We start from the raw sequence: 4,945 nt of genomic DNA, 5'->3' as shown, positions 1-4,945 counted from the left end.
GGCAGGGGCAGATGTGCCATGAACTGAGTCCAATTCATTTTTTATCTCATGTGGAGTTAAACCCTTTAAATGAAAATGTTTGATTACCGCTCTGAACTCGTTCTTTTCTATTTTTCTTAACGAACAATTTTTTTTTCAATTGGTTATAAAAACACGTAATCTCAGAAGATGTGGACTGTGACTGCACCATATATCTAGTCGGGAGTGGTGCTGACTGAAAACAGATGATTTGGAGCGATTCGCGCGCCATCTGTTGGTCATTCTAAGGACTTATTGAACTACCCTCGTATTATAGGGTCGTTTGTGGCCTTGCAAAGAGTCGGGGGAGGACAAAAGTTTATTTATGAAAATAATGATTACCGACGGACGCATTTAGGATTTACAGCAGAAGTTTGACTTTTAACTTTCTCTGTCAGTAATCATGCAATCTGTTTTACCCATAACCCTCAGTAGTTCGAAGTTATCATGGACATAGGAAACAAGGGAATAGGCATGCCATTGCGGGGTGATGCAATGAGGGGAAAGGTCCGCCACCTTTTGATGTCCCGCGACAAACATGGAAGTTGTCTACTCGCTGCTATAGTGCTGCCTTGACACAGCTGATACGTGTGTCAGATCAAATTTGTTTATTTGCATTTCAAGTGCAAAAATTAGTTTTTTCATTATTTGTACATAATGCTCGTGAGCGATTTTTTTTGTTTTGCCCCACTTTGACAAATATAAACCTCATAACTAGCCCACTGACAACATTGAAAATTGCTTGCAGGGTTTTACAGCACGGTCGGTATTTCTCCAAAATAATAATATTTAAAAACATGTTCATATTTCTAATTATTTAGGACCAGAGACACATTCCTGCATACCTTCTATTTAGCGTGCCAAGTTTTTAAACAAAATCTCATTCCGTGTGAACGTAAGTTGGAAAAGGAAAGTAAAGATCTAACTTCCATTTGTATTTTCTTCGAAAAGATTTTTTCTTCAGAATTTCCACTGGAACAAACAAGAGACATGGACTTTATTACCTCCTCTTTCATTTCTCAAACTTTCAGAGCGATACCTCATTTTGTTTAGACGTAAGTTGGGAAAGAAAAATTGAGGACCAGGTTTGGTCACGTGACTCTCTCGTCACATGGCCTTAATAGTAATAAAGTGTATATTGTTTTATTTATAAATTAAAATTTTCCCAGACGTAAGAAAGATAAAGTTTTTTTCTCTTAAAAATCGATGTATGGCAGTAATTTGAAATTATTTTCCATATTACTGTACATTAAGGGGTTACATGGGTTTTGAAATATTAAAAAATCGATTTTTTTTTGTTTTTCATCGGATAGGACAACATGTCAAAAATATTCTCTTGATATTATACTATTACTCTTTTAAAATATTTTTGTTTTATGCAGTGGTCCCAATTCCTGTATCCCCTCGCACCGCGTATGCGTCGCGTCGAAGACGAGACGAGGGTACTATAGTACCTTAACGTGACTGGTTAGCGCTGGCGCGCCTATTTCTCAGTAAACTCTACGAGGTGTGTTCAAAAAATAAGGTGACTTTATGGTTTTCTCAAAAAATATTAATTTATTCCTCAATATTTATGTTGTCCCTTTCAAAGTAATCCCACTCAGATATAATACACTTGTGCCAACGCTTTTTCCAATCATCGAAGCACTTCTGATAATCATTTTGTGGTATAGACTTGAGTTCTTTCAGCGATGCAGTTTTTATCTCCTCAATCGTTGAAAATCGATGTCCTTTCATGGGTCTCTTCAGTTTTGGGAAAAGAAAAAAGTCACTGGGGGCCAAATCCGGTGAATATGGATGCTGAGGCATGACTGTGGTGCTGTTTTTGGTCAGAAAATCTTTCACAAGCAACGATGAATGAGCAGGTGCATTATCGTGATGCAAAAGCCACGAATTTTTTTCCAAAGTTCCGGATGTTTTTTGCGTATCGCCTCTCGCAAACGGCGCATAACTTGAAGGTAATACTCCTTACTGACCGTACGACCTTGTTGTAAGAATTCCTGATGCACTACGCCACGGTAATCAAAGAAGACAGTGAGCAAAACCTTCACATTTGACCGAACTTGACGTGCTTTTTCGGTCTTGGGGACTCAGGATGCTTCCACTGAGACGATTGGGTTTTAGTTTCGACGTCATAACCATATACCCACGATTCATCCCTAGCTATAACCCTTTTGAGAAAATCAGGATCATTATTGACTTCATTCAACATCTCCTGAGCGATGGTCATGTGATGCATCTTTTGATCAAAATTAAGCATTTTGGAACAAATTTCACTGACACACGTCTCATGCCCAGAACGTCCGAAAAGATAGCATGGCATGAGCCAACCGATATGCCAACATCTTCAGCAACTTCTCTGATGGTAATTCGGCGATTATTCAACACCATTTCTTCCACTGCTTAAACGTTTTCATCTGTTGTTGACATGCTGGGACGCCCAGGGCGAGGTTCGTCTTCGACATCCTCTCGGCCTTCTTGGAACAGCTTGTACCACTTATACAAATTTTTCTTACTCAGAGTAGACTCACCGTATGCAACTGTCAACATTTCAAGAGTTTTAGGGCACTGGATTCCATTTGTCACGCAAAATTTAATGCAAACTCTTTGCTCCATTTTTGTCGAAAGAAGAAAATCGCCGAGCACACCAAACCCTTCTAACCTTTTACGCCTCTGCCAGAAAAACAACACGAGCTATATAGTCTAAACTGTGAACATATGATCTTGACGAGTGTACCAACACAAAAAAACAAAAAATTTAAAACTTGAATGTACGTAGCCCGCGAAAATTGAAAAGTCACCTTACTTTTTGAATACACCTCGTATGTTCACCGAAAATTGTACTTTTTTTGTATACAACGCAGCTAAAAATTCAAATTTTGATCTTTTTTTTTAAATTCTTTCCTTCAATCACGAGCTATACTTACCTGTAGAGTTCTTAAATGCCCAAGAATTTATTTTGAGCAAATGCTCTTGAGCATTTAAGCTCCGACGGAGCATTTAAGACAACTTAAAACACTTATTGTTTAAACAAATATATATCATAACACAAATATTGTTACAAAAATATTCTAGAGTAAAATAAACATATACCTTTTTAATTTTCAGAGTTGCTACAGATCAGGTATTTCCAGAGTCAGGAAATGTTAGGAAAAATCTGATAGAATTAGGGAATTTTCGAAAAACTAAAGTTGAAGTTCATTTTATTAGTATGGTTAAAAACTGCAACTATTTCGTTGCAAATTAATATTTTTTGGTTGACGATTTAAACTATTTTCATTAAAATCCGCCTTTTTTGGTTGAATTCAATTATTTTTGGTATGAAATAAAAATTGTTTTTCTTTTGAATATAAAATGTCACGTTTTTTGTTGAGAATTCATCCTTTTTCGTTGAGATTTAAACTACGTAGTAGGAAGTGGAACTACTTTGTTAAAAATTCATTTTATTAGTTCATAATTCATCATTTCAATTTAAACCCCATTTTTTGTTCAAAATTTAATTAGTTTGTTCAAAATTAATTGTTTTAACTGAAAATTTAACTCGTACATGTTTGCCTCAAAGTTTATCTTCTTAGTTAAAAATTCAAATATTTTGTTTAAAGTTTCAGTATTTTATTGAAAATTCGAATTTATGGGCAAAATATTTAAGCCTCTTGGTGAATAATTCCTCTTTTTGATTTAAAATTTCTTTAAAAATTCACGTACTTTGTTAAAAGTTGTTTATTTTGGTATAAAATTCATCTTATTAGTTGAAAATTTATCTTTTTGGTTGAAAATTGTTATTTTTTTATTTAGAATTAATTTCATTAACTGAAAATGTAACTGTTCCTTTTTTGTCGAAAATTTATCTTTTTTGATGGAAATTCTATCTTCTTGGTTGAAAATTATACTATTTCGTTAAAAATTTACTTTAATTTGATTGAAAATTAAGTTTTTTACGGAAAATTTAATTATTCTATTTTCAGTTGAAAATATATCTATTTGTTGAAAATCCGTCATTTTTGGTATAGGACAGTACTGACATTAGTTGAAACATTATCTTTTTGGTTAAAAATTAATTTCTGTGGTTGAAAATTTGTGTTTTTTTGTTCAAATTTTATTTTAACAACTGAAAATTTAAGTATTTCATTTTTGGTAGAAAATTGATCATTTTAGTTAAAAATTCACTTTAACAATTCCATTTTTTTGTGGAAAACTGACCTTTTTTGATAGAAATGTAATCTTTTTGTTAAGAATTCATTTCTTCAATTCAAAAAATCTAGTTATAAATCGTTTTTTTTGTTGATACAAAATTCATCTTCTGGGTTGAAAATTCCATTATTTGGTCAAAATTTCATATTTTTTCTTTGGCTGATTAATTTTTTATCTGAAGATGTAACTATTCCAGTCTGGCTTTAAAATTTAAATTTGTAGTAGAAAATGTGAATTGAACTATTATAGTTTTGGTTTGTAAATTTATCTTTTTTTGTTAAAAATTTATATTTGTTATTGAAACTGTATCTTTTTTTGGCAGAAGATTCATCTTTTGGGTTCAAAATATAATTATTTTGTTGAGAATTAATTTTTTTATAAATTGTTTGTTTTAACTGAAACTCGACTACAAAGTGTTTAAAATGTATTTAGAAACCACATTTTGCTTCTATTAATATTATTAATCTTTTAAGAGTATAGTTGGTTATACGCTCTTTAAAATTTGAACCGATACGTTTGGCCGCGAAATTCAAATAATATAATTATAATTAATTAAGCTAGAAAATACGATTTTTCAAATCCTAATTCAAAATGCCTATAAATTCTCATTAAATTTTCAAAGCAAATACGGACCGAGCATACGAGGGTGGATTGATAAGTTTCCGGCCTGACCAAGAGATGGCGCCACTAGGCCTACCTTGAGGTGGCGTTCTATAGTACCATCCTTAGATAGCTT

General features: G+C 32.9%; 1 protein-coding gene across 2 annotated transcripts in view; it reads left to right on the top strand.

The window, feature by feature from the left end:
* The window catches only part of LOC117173559 (putative ankyrin repeat protein RF_0381), a 17,791-nt gene that overhangs the window by 12,460 nt on the left and 386 nt on the right, over positions 1-4,945 (top strand). The window lies entirely within an intron of this gene.

This window comes from Belonocnema kinseyi, chromosome 1 (assembly GCF_010883055.1).
Source record: "Belonocnema kinseyi isolate 2016_QV_RU_SX_M_011 chromosome 1, B_treatae_v1, whole genome shotgun sequence".
Classification (NCBI taxonomy): Eukaryota; Metazoa; Arthropoda; class Insecta; order Hymenoptera; family Cynipidae; genus Belonocnema; species Belonocnema kinseyi.
This window is presented reverse-complemented; position numbering and strand designations above follow the sequence as displayed.